General features: G+C 39.8%; 1 protein-coding gene across 5 annotated transcripts in view; it reads right to left on the reverse strand.

Annotated features, from left to right (window-relative positions):
- The window catches only part of NIPBL (NIPBL, cohesin loading factor), a 154,887-nt gene extending 141,772 nt beyond the window's left edge, over positions 1-13,115 (reverse strand). Inside the window, exons 1-3 of one of the 5 annotated variants that reach the window (XM_027878715.1) lie at positions 13,079-13,115; positions 11,414-11,565; positions 3,696-3,803 (exon numbers count right to left, since the gene is read on the reverse strand). The gene's annotated coding sequence lies outside the window, so the exon portion shown is untranslated. Of the gene's footprint in view, positions 1-2,159; positions 2,757-3,695; positions 3,804-11,413; positions 11,566-13,078 lie in introns of those variants that run through there. The other 4 variants (XM_027878714.1, XM_027878719.1, XM_027878717.1 and 1 more) reach the window with 4 other exon arrangements.
- Positions 13,116-16,714: the final 3,599 nt, after the last annotated feature.

The raw sequence follows: 16,714 nt of genomic DNA on the forward strand, positions 1-16,714 counted from the left end.
ACCCAGGCAAGATAAACTTGACAGGAACTATGTAACTACAGTAGCTCATTTCCTGCTCGTATCTGGTATATTTAAAGCAAACCTCCCCAAATAAAAATAAGTCAGAAAAGTTCACTACTGTTGGCTTAACAAACCCATTTTTGTTAGAACAGGAGCTGCCTGAAACAGAGACGAAAAAAACGCTAGAGCTGATGTCGCTTCCTGATGATGAAAACTACCCAAGAACTACAACTACTTCTGCACAGTCCTTTCTTCCCTGTAAAGCTGAGTTACACTCGGCCTTCACACACGCTACAGGCCAAAAGAAAACACTAGTTCCGCTGCTACACGCTGAGGTGGGGACAGTTAGAGACTACTAGTGGCTCCCTCTGCAATTCACAAAGTTTAAAAATAAAAAGCTGCTTTTTTCTAAGTGTAAATGGTTCCTCTCCACGCACGTAGGCCTGAGGCCCTGTTGCAAACAGTGTCTAACAGGACCAGGCAGCACAAAGACAGGAATGGGAGATTAGTGGGAGGAAGGGAGGCCGGGATTGGGGCTCAGCAGGATCTTCTGGCTTTTTAAAATTCAAACTGCTCCCTGACCAATACAAATCACGGACACGCTACTGACTACTACACGGATTTACAGCATTAAAAACACGCCTTCTACGTGACAGCTATATTAACTTGACCCTTTCAAACATGTATCAGGACATGCGGGATGCACCATAGCACAGTTTTATTTATAAGCCTTAGCACAATGTACCAGAAAGTTACTCAGTTAGATATGGTAACCATGTACTACCACAACAAATCTACCTGAACAACTAAAAAACCTGCTGAAAAATGGAGAAATGATGTAATGTTGATACTTGTTAGCCATTTACAAAATTCCTTTCTAAGTGAAAGATGAAAACTTTGTATCTTAAAATTTCCTGCAATTATGTAATTTCTGTAGGAGTATTTTTATTGGTTTGTTTTAAATATACCTGTTTTCAGTAACACAACTCTACCAGTTATAGGTACAAGGTTTACTTTATTGTAAATCAGCTACCATTTATTTATAATGACCTGACACTAATCAACAGTCATTTTCGAAACACATTTGACCTATTAAAATGACACCTACTTACACATTCAAACATCATGGACACAAACAGCCAATAACAACCTTGGGATCTCAAAGTGATATGGCCTAACAAGAAAGGATGACACTTTTTAAGCATTCCTCACTTTTCACTTAATTAAATTTATGTTTGATTCTCAAGTACTTCGGGTAAGATCTCATCTTCACCTTGGTCCCTTAAATGACATAAACGCAGCACTTTACACACGATCCCTTGCCTGTTGTCTGTTTGTTAGAAACAGAAAATAGTACTCCTTATGAATTTAATATATATTCCTGTAATGCATACAGCACACAGACACTGAGATTGTGTGGAGTACCTGATACAATATGCCTGCCTATCTGTATTTCCTGGGTCTGTAGGTGTCCGTGTTGTGTCAATCACCCCTGAAGCACTATTTTATGCTACAAATATACTAAGTTATTAAAACACTAATCAATAATATTATTTGGAGATTTAACATCTGCACATTATAAAATCAAAAGCATTCAAACTTTTGAATGTTCAGAACACAGCTGGTTAGAACGAGAAGGTAACAGTGATATTTTTGTTCCAGGGTATTTACATTGTCTCTCTTCCCCTATTCCTTCACTTAGTCCTGGCCCACTTCAGAGGGCTGTCTGCACTGGGACCTTCCTTCCTTGCCCTACATGAAGTTGTAAATATGGCAAAGCATCAGTGCACATTTGTGACTAATTGTATTGTTTCCTCCTCCTCCTCCTTCTGCTCCTCTCGGGTTGAGGCCTGTCACTGAGCAGCCGCTTCGCCTTTCTAATCCCCGAGCTGGAGTAAAGGCGCTGGCCGGCGGGCCTGCGCCCTCCGCCGGGCCTGGGCCTCCCGGCAGCCCGGCAAGAACCAACCTCCTCCGGCAGACCCGAGCGTGCAGGAAGGGGGGCTGCGAAATAAACACCTCCGGTTGCCACTTACTCCCCTGTACCCCGGGTAACAGCTAATCCTCTCTGCTCCCGGCAGTGCTGGGCCGCTGGTCCGGGAGGCCCAGCCCGCTGCTGGAGAGGGTAGGGAGGGGAAGGGGAGACAAGGAGGGGGGATTACCTGAGCAAATCGGCGTCTGAATCCAACGAGAATCCGAGTGAGGGGGAGAGAAATCCGCCCCCCTCCCTCCTCAGAGGAGCCGCCGCCGCCGCTGGGCCGCCGCCGCCGCCGCGGAGCAAGAGGAGGAGGGGAGATAATATAACAACAATAATCCGGGCCGGGAGGGGGGCTGGCTCCTCTTCCGTCTCCTCCTCAGTGCAGCGAACATGTAGAGCCGGGGGCTGTGCGGCCGAGGCAAATCCCTTCCCCCCGAGCCTCCTTCACAACATCAACACGGGCCGGGCCGCGCCGAACCGGTTCCGAGCCGCGCTCCGAGCGGGGGGGAGCGGGGGGTGGCCGGGGGGCAGCGCTGCCAAGGGGCCGCCGCCGCCGCCGCTCCCTCCGAGAGTGCGAGAAGCAGGAGGGCGGGGAGGGGCGGCCTGGGCACGGTGAGTCGGTACCGAGCGGGGGGGGGCAGGGGGAGAGGAGGGCGAGGAGGAGGAGGGGAAGGAACCTGTGTGTGTCTCTCTCGCTCCCTCTCAGAACAAAATGCCGACCGGAAGTGCAGCGGCAGGAATGACTCCCTCCACCGGCGCCAAACACCAGCAGCCTCCCCCTTCCCTTCCCTTCCCTCCGCTGCCTCCTCCTCGCCCGATCGCTCCCCTCGCTCCACCAGCGCCGCTTCCGCCGCCGCAGCTGGAGCGGCTCCCTCGCCTCGCCCGGCAGAGCCTCCGCTGCGTGGCTCCTCTGCTCTCCCCACCCCTCCGGCTGCCGCACGAGTTTCTCTTTCCCTTTTTTTTTTTTTTTTTTTTTTTTTTTTTTTTTTTTTTTTTTTTTTTTTTTTTTTTTTTTTTTTTTTTTTTTTTTTTTTTTTTTTTTTTTTTTTTTTTTTTTTTTTTTTTTTTTTTTTTTTTTTTTTTTTTTTTTTCCCTTTTCTCTCCTGCTGCGCGGAACGAGACTGAAGTTTACGCTTAAGCCTGCGCTGAGAGGATTTGTGAAGAAAGGACCGTTGGAAAAAAAGCCACACGTTTTGGTGATTATTTTTTTTGTCTTGCCTAAGGATGGTGGGGAGGAGGAGGACTGCAAAATGCCTCTCGCAGGAGGCAGACCTGCAAAGGCGCCTTAACGTGAACCCTCAAAGGCGGCAGCCCCAGCGGGTGGGACACTCGCTGGAGTTACTGTTGCCGCTCATGTCCGTCTCTGGATGTGAGGCCGCGCTGCAGGAACCGAAACACCCGCGGCTGAAAGCGTTGCCGGGGCGAGGGAATTTGCAAATGGACATACCGAACGGGAGTGGCTTTCAAAAACAACCTTTTTGGATAGGGGACAATATTGATGTTCAGGTGAAATGTCCTTCGCTGGAGGCTGATGCTCCACCGCCACCAGATTTACTGGAAATATTTTATTTGTGTGTTGTGAAGGAGTGTTTGGAGAATGTCCTAAGCTGAAAGACTTTCTGGTGTTCCGCTGTACAGGTAAAACTGAATAATGATAGCACAGGATAATAATGAAGGAGCATTTATATCCGATTAATTCACTATATCTTTTAGTACTCACTTTATGTCGTTTTGATGTTCAGTACTTGGACAAAAATCCCTTCATTTCTAGAGGAAGCAATGCTTGTCTGTCGACTTCAGGATTCAGCTGGACACAGCTGTTAATGCCCTGTGACATATAAACACACCCTTTCAGTGCTGGAGGGATGTTATTTGCACAAAGGGATAATATCTTACACCAATGCACTTAAATCTTTTCAACGCTTAGGATTTTCTGAATAGCACTCTGTCTTTAGTACAGATTTTAAATGCCTCTCAAGCTTAAACTGCTACTAAATTCGTAGTTTTGGATGAAGCCAACTTCATTTTACAAGTGTATGTGGGGGTTTTTGAGAGTACATAAATGAAGATGGCATAGAAAATATGGAAATTAAGTACCAGAAATACTAATATCTACTGGCTCATATGAATGGAGACAGAGTAAAATGAGCTCTGAAAAAAAATGTATTCCGTACCTTTGTTCCTGTTCATATAAAAGTCCCCAATCCTATAATCGTTTATGCATTTACAACTTGAAGTTATCCATGTGAAATAAAGGGAAATAGTTGGTTTGCAAATGAAGTGTGTGTGTTCTTAGGTCTTTGCACTTAATTTAATATGTTGCAACTCTGTAACTCAAGGGGGAAACTATTTACCTTCTCTTGGTAATAAATTAAATTTAATGAATTACCTATCTTGGAGTTCACATACCCATATGTGTGTGTACTTACATATCTATGAATTCTCAGGAAAATGTATTTCTAAAATTACAAAGTTAGCCCAGGAATGCTATATCAATCTACTTCTAACTTCTACCAATTCATGTTGATGGAGTCTTTCTGTGATTTTAGTAATTTATTTATATAATTATTTTTTTCTCAATTGGTGAATTAATGTGTAAATAAAATGTAAATACTAAAATTTTAATTTTCAATTGCCAAACATGATTTAGACAGTACAAACATTATGGTAACTAAGACACGACACCTATTTGACTATGGTTTCAGTGAGAGTGTCACTCGACCATTTTAGGCTTTTATAATACTTTTCAACTACAAGAATTTGTAGAAATGGCTATTTTATTTGAGTACTATTTTGTATTACCTGCACATGAAAACAAATAATTCAAGCCATTAGTTCTTTTAGAAGGTCATGTGTAACACACATGGGCAAATCAGAATTACTTTTTCCTGAAAGGAAATTAAATATTTTTTATTCCATTAGATACTACTGTAATCGATCTTTTAAAATGAAAGATCAAATTATTTGACTGCATTTAGACAGGGGGTTCCTTTTATTCCTCTTCAAAACCCTACTCACTGCAATTTATTGCAGAATGGAGGCTCACTATGTTCCTAAAAATACTTCAGTATGCACAGGGTTCACCTCATTCTGCCTGAAATGGCCAGAAAAAGTGATAAATCAAGTATATCAGATTACCTGAAAACTACTGTAAGATCCTTCAAAAACCTTATTTCTGTTCTAGGCCTTAGTCATGGGGTGGAGATAGTCCTAATCTGTATGGGAGGAGCTATGCAGTCGTGCAGCCCTGACTGTGGCACACTGAGGAGCACACACTGCCTGAACAAAGCTGGTCGCAGTGTGGAAGAGGGCAGAGCTCCCTGAATTCCCCTGACAAATCCACACCTATATAGTCCAGAAAATGAACTGCAAGTATCAGGGTAAAGCTTTAGAACCTAATCCTGCTCCTTTTGATGTCAAGAAAGAATGTGTCTTTTGCCCCAAACCACTGACTGTGTTCCCATAAATTTACACTGTTTACACAGTCTGTTATTCTGAGACTGGTTTCTTGTTCTTCAAAGAGTATTCTAATTCATAAGGCAGAAAATAAAAAACTTTTTAAACATATTTCTCAAGCAATTTTCACAAAATATATGGAAAGCCGTAGGTATGCCTCTTGCTGCTGTTTACAACTGCATACTGAGATAAGCCTTCCAGATGCAAAGACAGTATTTGTGTGTATACTGTTGAAATTAGAGAAGAGACCTCCTTACTCTCTTCGCTCTGATGTAAAACTTCCCTGACTGCTACATGTTGTTATTCAGCTTCATAAATTATGGACAGCATGTAATAGTGGAGAAAAAATACAACTTTTACTTAGATGTGATTGTTTGCTTAGATGTGTTTATTGTAATTTGATTTTTTTTTTCTGTAAAATGTATTGTACTTTTCCATTTCTATGTCTTTAAGGGCCCTTATAACATTCAGGTACCTGTCATTTTAATTTGTTAATGGGACACATACATTGTTACGTTTACCTTTTAGTAACTTGCAGGTAGTATGTATTTCTAGCTAGATTTTTAAAATAAATACTATGTCAGTAAAATAATTTTAAAAATTAAGGTTGCGTATTTTTTATATTTTCTAAATAATTAAAAAGAACTTTCCTATAAAAAGTGGGAGCTTGTTATCTGAAGGTAATATAGTAATTCAATCATTAGCCATCATCCTAAACTTAAGTATTCAAATTATTTGGAATCTGGTGTTTAAGGCTAGACCACAACAGTGCACAGGAAGAACATAATAATGTCTTCTGTATGACAATTAATATAAAGTTATGTTCTTTGCATTGACTTTAGTTCACAGGAGCAAATAATAGCACCATGTAATTGATTCACTGGGAAATATTCATTGTGTGAAGTAAGAAACCTACACATGAGGCCTTCAGTGGTATAGGTTAAATAATAAGCCAAGGAAGCCTGGAGACTGAGGAGTAAAATATTGTACTGTTACTTGCTGTAAGCTTACAACTTCACAGGGACTACTGATGTAGGGGTTTTTTCCTGATCAGCCAGGTGGAGGTAACATTTTTTCCTTCTTTTAATTATTTAGCTTAATTTACTAGAAAAAAATTAACATTAAATTAAATAACACTTTTTTTATTTTTTTCTAAATTACAAACTTGCATTATCTCTACCATGTTAAGAATGTGAACATGTATTCTATGAATTCTATGGCAGTTTTATGTATTAAAATGTATAATTGTTTCTGTGGGGAACAAACGACAGAAGACAAAACTTTTGTACTTTCACTTGAATGCTGAAGTAAGATTTTGATTATGCAAGGCACTAAGGATTTTGAATAAAGTTAAAGATAATATAAGACACCTAATTTAGACTATAAAACATGCATAATAAATAAAACACAGTGATAGACTGCTGGACAAGTAGACTGTCCCAGTGTTGTCATATTAGGACCATAAGAACAGACTTAATAACCTAAACCCCTTGATTTTGTAGGGAAGATAAATGATCAGTTACACACTGTCATAGCAAATAATCTGAAATCTGGCCAAAGATGCTCTTTAGGTTCTTTCCTGTGGATTCACCATGGCTGAACTTCAGAAAGGAAGCGGGTGCCATTCCAGTGCCATTCTTGTGTTAGCTACATAAGAAATTCTGTGCAATTTCACTTAAGAGGGTTGTTGAGGACCACTGTGGATAACTTTTAAGAGATAAATATACAAAAATTTGAGCCTTTTTTTCTCTCCACTTTTTAAGATGTAAAGCTAAATCAGTACAGAGCTTCACAGGTCAGCAAGTAAATGTGGACATTCATCTTCTGGCAAAGCACAGAAGTTGAAAATTAAGGACCACTGTATTCAACACAAGATGAAAGTCATATTTGCATGGATTAAAGAAATCTGAGAATATCATAACATGCTTCAGATGCCTTGCCACTCCATTTTTAATGAACTTGCCAGTAAAAAGAATACTTAAGACTGAGATATGTTATCTATATCATGTAGGTTTAAAAAGCTTCTTGGGCTCAGGCCTTTAAAAACTGCTTCTTTGGAAGAAAGCAGAACTTTTCTGCTCTTCAGATACTGAAGTGTTAACTACCTCAGCCAAAAGATTCAATGGCTACATATAAAAAAACAGGTTAAACATGCCTGGGACTGTTCTCTGGCATTAGGGCTGGTAACCACATGATGTTTTATGCTTGTATTATTAAATCCTTCTATTCTTCAGAACAGGATAGTCACATGCATGTATTGGGAATGGTTCCTGACTCACACTAACTTCCAAACTGTGCACAGGAATTGTTTGGGAAAGTGCTAACTGGCATGCTTTAAGCTTGTGCCAAAGTTTGTTTGAACACTTTAATACACAATTTTTAGACAAATTATTTCCAATGTCCATGCATGTTTCATTTACATTGCATTTTGCAAACACACCTAAGGCAATCTCCTGGAATTGATTAACCAAAAGGAAGGTAAGAAGAAACTGTGGTCCCCCATCTGGAGATAAATCACATTCAAATTTCCAATTATTTCTTTATTGAAGCAATTAATTACCTGATATTTTTTTATCCAGAAACCTGCCAAAAGAGAGTTGATTGAAATTTGGCTCTCGTTAGATGTTTGTTCATGTGAAGCCATTTTAAAAAGTCCTATTCAGTGGCTAAACCAGACTGGTAACCTGCAGCAGATGTCCCTTTTTGTTTAGACATCCTGTGGCCCTTATGAACGAACGTTATAGTGAGAACAGGAAGAGAAAACACACATTTTGCAAGAAACGAAATAAAGGCAAGCAACTTTTGCACTCCTGTAGCTTATGGCTGCAAACATCAATTTGTAACGAAAATTACTTCTAAATAAAGTGTAATTTATTGATTTTAAGATAAGAATGGGAAAGGAGTAAGGATAAATAAACATCATTGGTGATTTTCTGAATGCAGACTATTCCTCTTATAACTTCCATTATACATATTATTTAGTGCTTTAACTGGACACATGCTGGACATTTGCTTATCAGTACGGCCACAGGGATAAATATCAGTACATTTGGTTTGTCAGAACTTCAGAAGATGTGTGGGTGCTTCACCAGTGAGCCAGAAAGCAGTATAAATTTGTCCTGACTTCATTTCTCACAGACTTACAATACTGCTCATTCTGAAGGGCAAAGCCTTTTTTAAATTTTTGTTTTAACTTTTGACAGGAACAATAAGTGGTCCATAAAACTGAGCTATTAACCTGGAGAAGCTGCAATTAAATACAAATAAGTGTCTCTGCCTAGCTGATGCAACTTGGTTGTAATAAAGAAAAAAAGACTGAAAGAAGAATATACCTTTTAGGAATGATTAGCATGGAATTCTCATAAAGACACAACTTTAAAATCACATTAAAATGATCTATAGATGAAAATGTTCTTTTCTGGATTGTGACGTATTAAATTCTAGTTGTTGATGTTTAAATTTCTGTATTTATCCTCCCACTGTTTTAAGATACAGGTTTTGTAATCATAATTCATCTTACAAAAGAAAAGCGGCATAGAAATTTCTGGCCTAAGAGGTATACATTTGGAGAAACAACAGGATAAGCATGAGCAGTTTTCCTAAAGCTTATAGGTAAGTGCAAATAATTTGAAAATCTTGACGATACTGAAAGGCCACTAGTGTGCACAGCATTCTTAACTTATGTTAATTCACAGTTTTGAATGATTATTGAACATTTTGTAGGTTTGCCAATTTTCTCTACTGTTGACTGCAATCCAGTGCAAGTACTCAAATGAGAGATGACACAGGGACTCTCCTGAAGAGGTTGCAATCTGTATACCTGTGCTTTTGCTAATATGTTTTCCATGCAGGGACCAACTCTCATTAAGGTGACCTGTTATCCATAAAATTGCTGTTAGACAGAACATATTCCAGCTAATTGTCATAGACAGTGCTCTTTAAGATCACTGTAAGAAGAAGTTTAACTTTCTGAAAAAGAAAAGCCTCCACGAGAACATAGGTACATGTTACAACCAAAAACAATGACACATGCGGTTGGCACATGTTTTGTTGGATATTTGAGGACAGGCATGTTTGAGAAAAAAAGACGTAAAATGGCAAAGAAACAGATGCAGAGAAGACACAGAAACCCATACACAGGCCTGAGCAATGTCTGGGAATGTAGCTGTAAGAAAAACAGAGCAAGACAGATTCAAGATGACTGTCAACAAAAAATGACCTGAGACTTCGGGTGAAACTTTCACATGGTTTCAGAAGAAAAGAACATACACACAAACTTTATAAATAGAGTGCATCCAAACATCTGATGCCATCATATATGTTTTCTGACCAGAAGCACTGCAGAAGCCATTCAAGTCAAGACAGGTAAGAATACATTGCCAGTTTTAAAGACATTTGCCTTCTAAATAGATGCATACATTAAAAAAACTTGTCAGCGTTCAAAATACGAATTTTCCTATCAGGAAAATATATCCACATACACCATAAAATATGTTTTATATTTTCATTCACTAGATTTTTGCCTAAACTTACTCATTATTTTCATACCTTCCATGGTTCCCTTGCTGTTTCCCCTCATTTGCAGACTAAAGTCAGTCTCTTGTTTACTCCACGCTACACTAGTGATTACTCTCTTCTGGTCAAAGTACTTTTTTTCTCCAGCATTTCCTTAGGCAATGTTTATCTTTTCTCTACTATTAGACACTGCTCTCCCTAATATTGTGGATTGTTTCCTACTTTCTTGCTCCCAAAGATAGAGGCCGTATATAAAAATCCTTAATTTCTTTGTTTTCCTATTTTGACTCTTCTTATTTGGCAAAAACAATCCAAGACATGAATCTCTTCATGTTTCTCCTAAAGAATTACTGACTTACAAAGGATGTCTCTATAAGCAATGATCTTATTGGGTTTATTTTTCTTTTCTTCATCATGTTTATGGAATAGCCAAATGCCCATAGAGGCAAAAGAAGAATGTTCTATGAGGAGACAGTGAAAGAAAAATTCTCTTTGGTGAGTACATCATTTTAGTACTAAAGAAAAAGTATTTGTGATTGAATAATGTTTGGATAAAAGTTCAGTTAAATAGGGACAATCTCCTGCTAGAGAGATTGCTTGTGAAAGCCATGCTATAAAATTTCTATTTATAGTATAGCATAAAAAGTACTTACATGAAAAACTTTCACAAAAAATATTATTTATCTGCAGACCTAAAAATATGATCTTTCCTTCTCTCATTTTTTCCCACTTAATTTGAGAAACTTCATTTAGACTACCGAGCGCAAATATTTCTTTTATTTAAAATGTAAATGTTGTGCTGTCTTTATGATTGTCTGGAAACAATTAAGCATACTGCTAAACTTAGATGTTGCCTCATAGTCTTCAGAAGTACTGAAGTTGACTGTCCAGCCCAGGGACATTGCTAAGCAGACATGTTATCCACACCTGAGCTTTCCTTAAGAATGAAAAAGTGATCACCTAAACAAGTAGTAATAGAAGTCTAGGCAGTTTGTTTCATTTTTAAAAACTAGATTTATAAAGGCGAATGCAGCTTTTTCTAGTCCATTTGAATTTTGAATGCGAAGTATCATGCCTTATTTTACAGTTAGTCATGACATTCTTATGGTCACCTTATTTTCTACATCTTCTCATTAATACCAACTAGAACTTGAAGAGTGAGAAAAATGCTTAGTATTCCTATGTTGTTGATGATTAACTCAAAAATATAACAGGGCCTATGCAGGAAGGAGTGTCACACACATATTTGATAGCCTGCCTGTCAGGGTTTGTTTCATTATGATGAACACTGTATTACATATGATGACCTTCATGGTATTATGAAGTTAGTATAAAACTGCGTAACAGTTGAATACTCAAGATCTATCAAACTGATCAGCAGTTACACCTTCTTCCTCCTCCTCACTCCTTTAATAATCTTCCCTCCCAACAATAAAATTGTGTATATTTAAATGAAGATTTTCTTACCAGGCCTCTACAAGCTTTACCCTCTTCTAAAAGCAGTTCAGAGATGTCTATATGAGACTTCTTTATGGCTGGTGCTCTTCACATGTAATAGATATAATTTGTCCAGTTCCCAAAAAATTCATTCAAAATGCTATATACTGATGCCAAAATGCCTGAAATAGAAAATTTCACATGTAATTTCAGGGAAGTTATAGAGCTGTAATAACCTGGCTATAGGAATACAACTACATATTTGGGTAGCTGTAGAATAAGACTTAATTATTGCCCTTAGGAAAATGGGGTTTTTCCATTTGCAGAAATTTAAAGAATAAGTTCTTACAACTCTGTATGTGCCAAGCAAAAAGTTACAGCGTTATTAATATAATAGGTTTCCTCCAGCATACGCACTTCCCTTTGATTGCAAAAACATACTGCAACTTTTTAATTAAATGCTATTTTTGGTTATGTGTTAATGTAGAGCTCAGAAAAGGTTCTGGATTGCTAGCCTAGTGCACTGAAATCCTTATTTAGCCACAAAAACAAACAGTGCAGGAAGAATGATTACAGCAAACTTCCTGGTGCTGTTTCACGGGTGAACCCCAGAGGGACCCAGAAGGTTATAATGTAGTTCAATCTCTTGTATATTTCTCTGGAATATGTGGACTCTCCACCTATATCATGTTACCACAGTATTACTGCTCATACTGCTCAGCTGTTACTTAGGAGTAATTAGGCAGACAAGAAATCTTCTTATAAATAACACAGAAGAAAATACGTTACAAAAATTAATTTGGCTTCCCACAGACAACGCAACTCTTATTCACTGATTTTACGCTCCAAATTTGTTTATTCTGTGTGGGTTTGGTCTCCTTTTAAGTTTCATAGTTTCTCAGAGGAAGTGGGCTTGGCATTTTATAGTTGCCTGGGAAGCACTGCCCGTGCCTGTGATTCCGCAGAAATATTTTTAGTATGATGGAAAGCTCTCCTATGTTTATCACTGATAGCTGCTCATAAACCACCTCTTTCGTAACACTTGAAGTGTCCTCAGTTTCCTCCTGTCTAGGCACAGATCTAAGAAGCAAGTTCCTCGCTTTTTTGAGAAATTCTTATCGCTAATAGGGGAGAGGGGCGGGGGGGGAGGGGGGGGACGGAATTCTGGGGTGTTTTTTTTCCCTTCACTGACGTACTAAATCGATCCTAAAAAAACACAGTCAATGTCTCTAAGACACTTCAAAACACTGGTGTGAGCAGATGCCTGAGGACGCCCTCAGCCCGTTCCCGAACCGCCTGGGGCGGATCTCAGTGCCGGCTCCCTAACACAGCCTGTGAAATACGGCCGAGTTACACGGCGTTTATCCTTAGAACTCCCGAGCCTGTTTGCCACACCTCTTCCACGGGGCTCGGCACAACAGATTATATTATTATTTGCAGTACAGAAAGCCACTGACCCCCTGACCGAGGAGCACCCCGGGCTGCCCCGGCCGCTTCCCGCGCCTTTGTCACCTCAGAACCCTCCTGCCGTCACCGCTCCCCTGCCCACCCTTCCTCCTCTCCTCCCAGTCCCACTCAGGCAAACGAGGCCTGTTACAAGCAGCCAGTGAGGAGGACAGCTCTTGTGATGCTGGAAGGAAAAATTAAAGTGTATCTAAAACTCCTAAAGCGCCCTGCGAGCCCCAAACACGCTACCGGGGTGCCGCCTCGCCTCCTCCCTCAGACCGGGCTGAGCGCAACTTGCCCACGCAGGAGAATAGAGAGAGGTGCCTTCAGGATTTTACCTCAGGTCCACTCCTTTTACTTAGCAGACCTGCTTCTCGTGTTTTATAATGACGGCTTGCAGCCCTCCTTTTGGAGTATTTGCATTATTTTAGAGAGAATAATTAACAACGTGTAAGTGGGTTCCCCCTCGCCAGGCAATGGAACCGCCCGCCGGGTTCCTGGAGCCGAGGCTCGGCTTTTAACCCCTTTCCTGCCGAATCCCACAGGCTCTGCCTGGCGGGCGAAGGTGGGATCTTGCATCGGGCTCTGCCGCCCTGGAACACCCCGGGCACGTTCGGGTGGTGAGGACTGCTGCATCCAGGCGTTGTGAAACGGGAGAGCGACCACCGCACCCTCAAAACGGACTTGAATACCACCAGGTGAAGTCATTCTGCATGTTTTCTTTGTAGTGTTGTGGAAACGTGTGACAAGGCTTAAATAGTGATTGGGGAAACTGGTGGTTTTTTGTGGGAGTTTTTTTCGTATTTTTTGTTTCTTTTTGTTTTGTTTTGTGGTGGTGTTGTTGTTTTGTTGTTGTTGTTTTGGGTTTTTTGGGGGGGTTGGGGGGTTTTTTTTGTGGTTTTTGTATGTTTGTTTGTTGTTGGGGGTTTTTTGGTGGGTTTTTTTGTTATTGTTATTGGTTTTGTTTTGTTTTGTTTTGTTTGTTTTTTTATGATTACCAGTGGAGAACTCTGTAGACCCTACTTGGCACCTACCTGCCCACCAGGTGAGCCATCTCCCCACCCCTGGAGATGGAGCATGGTCAGCCAGAGCAGCTACTCCCATCAGGTGGGCTCAGTCACCTTTCAGAAACTTTTCTCTTCAGCAATAACTGCAGAAATGGAGGTGTCCTGACCCTGAGACCTTGTTGTCTTGACCTGCAGTCCTGGCCTGCATTTCTCAATTTAATGTCTAAGGTAAGATGGTATGGATTTTGATATACAGCCTTTCCCAATTGCAGTTGCTGGGAGACTAAAGAAAATTGTAGTAAATTCCTTTGTAAAATAATGTGATGCAAGGGGTCATTTAGCTCAAATTTCTGTTTGACTATTCCTCCACTTCTCTATACTTTCTTCTCCTCAACTTCAAGTAGCCATTCAGTTCCTCAAAAATCTTCAGTTATACCAAATAAAAGTTAAAAAACTCTATCAACTTCTCCTCAGTTCTTAGTCCCCTCAATCTCTTGACTCTATTAAATACTAGAAACCCCATTTCCCTTCTTCACATTGTCTTCTAAGTTCACATCATTGGACGCCTTGGGAATTTTCCTTGACCCTAATGCCTGCAATTAAATGTTTTTCTTTCAGTATCTTCCACCTTTGACGTTTTTTCCAGGTGAAGGCTCCTTCTCAGAACTATGTTTTTGCTTTCTATTCTCTTTTATTCTCTGATTCCCACAGGATAATGCTCTGAACCATAGTGAACTGTGTGGTAAGAACCATTCACATTTTTTAGGAAAAAGGGAGGTTTATAGCTTAAAGTAAATGCGGAAGAAAAATTGTTACTATTACTCCAAGTCATTAAGTTTATTAGGTGTGTATTGGTAGCAGGGAACATGTGGAAAGACTTCTGACAGAAGAACTTCTGAAAGTGGCATTAATGCAGAAGAACTTCTTCTGGAAGCCTCCCAAGTGATATGAATAGATCTATGAATTACTGTTCCTTGTCTGCTTAAGGCAGAGCAAGGTGAGTTACTTATGCTGGTGTCGGACAAATCATGAACGTTTGTGTCATATTTCCTTTAACATACTAGGCATTAGAATATTTAAATTTATTGTAGCTGCATCACTTCTTGCCTGAAAAGTATTTTGCGCATTTGGTTGGTATTTCAACAGCAGGCCCACCTTTCTAATCTAGAAAGCACACAAGGTATACAACTGCAACCACAGCTTTCAAAAGTAAAAGAAGGAACCGCATTTTGCAAAATAACAATAGTAAATTGCAAGATCTTGTTTTACACATTGCGTATGAGAAATGTCTGCTTTAGCTTAGGGAACTTGGATGAGTTCTTTAAAAAAGGGTAAACTAGGGGATTGTATTCACTCTGAATGTTGTTGTTTGCTTGTCTTTGATCAAATGTAGAGTTTTCCTTGTCATACGACAAAGTGTTGAGAGCACTAGCTATAAATCTTTCATTGTAGAAGGCACAAAAGCTACTTTTACTTGAATTAAGGTTGTCCAGATCAGCTTTTTTGGTGCATTAAACTGAATGCCCCTCGTGGCATTTGTCAGCTTCTGTCTAGTCAAGAAACTGAGTTGGACCTGTTCAGCACTGAGAAGGGGACCTCATCAATGTCTATCGGTATCTGACGGGAGGATGTCAAGGATGGAGCCAGGTTCTACTTGGTGATGCTGAGCAATAGGACAAGAGACTATGGACAGAACCTGATGCACAGGAAACTCCACCTGGATATGAAGAAGAAATTCTTTACTGTGCAGATGACCATGCACTGGAACAGGTTGCCCAGAGAGGTTATGGAGTCTCCCTCACTGGAAATATTCAAGAATCTTCTGGATGCAATCCTGTGACACGTGGTCTAGGATGGCCCTACTTGAGCAGGGAGGTTGGACAGAATGACCCACTGTGTTCCCTTCCAACCCAACCCGTTCTGTGATTCTGTGAATATATTGAGGTGCAGAAATACATAGATCAGAAAAAGAACTGTAAACACTATACTGACATATGAAGGTAAAAGTTGCACCCTTTAATAGTTGAAATCTGTTGGAACCACATACACTAAAATACCTCAGTCCCATTAAAATTTTGTGAATAGTTACACATCCCTCTCAAGTCCCTGAAAATATCAGTATAGCTTTTAAATCTTAGCCCTACTGGATGTATGATTTGTCCTGGAACCAAATTTTTCTTTAACCATTTCATTATAGTTATTGCCTTAATGTTGCATAAAAGGATAAAGAGTGTTACAAATCTTCCTCTATTCTTTGAATGCTTACCCCATAGATGTGTTTTTTTCATTAGTGCCTTCTTGTTTTGGAAGTTGAGCAAATTGTGTCCAGTTGTTTTACTTCCCTAAAATAATTATACAAGTTTTGTGACTCATTAATTTACATGAAGCCCATTATTTCTAGAGAATCTTTATTCCTATTAACAGTTAGGGAACCGTTTCTAAATTTTAACTTCCAAACATGGAATTTATAGTGTTTCAAAAATACACCTAATTTTTTGGTCCAAGGAGGTAAAAGGTTAAAAAAGGTGATGTACCCAGAGACCTTAAGTTATTTTTTTAACATACAAGTTATTTTTTTAACATACTCTGATGTAACATTCAGCCTCCTATCTGGGAGTTGATTATCTCGGGGCATAAAGACTTAGATAAAGCAGGTAATGTGTAATCTATTAGTTGTGTTCAGTCAGGAATTTGCTCTCACATTCAGGAGCTCATCTGCGTTACTGGCAGTGGGGTTCTTCCCCGCTAGGTGGTGATACAGGAGTAGCTCCGGCTTCTCTCTTTGAATGGAATCCCCACTCATGAATAGTCTCTAAGACGTAAGAGAACAATCAAAAGTACTTTCAAACAAACTTCTTTCCTGTTTTGTAGAAAGCAA

The sequence above is a fragment of the Empidonax traillii genome, unplaced genomic scaffold, assembly GCF_003031625.1.
Source record: "Empidonax traillii isolate 1590-97213 ecotype Southwest subspecies unplaced genomic scaffold, ASM303162v1 scaffold44:size1908036, whole genome shotgun sequence".
NCBI classification, from domain to species: domain Eukaryota; kingdom Metazoa; phylum Chordata; class Aves; order Passeriformes; family Tyrannidae; genus Empidonax; species Empidonax traillii.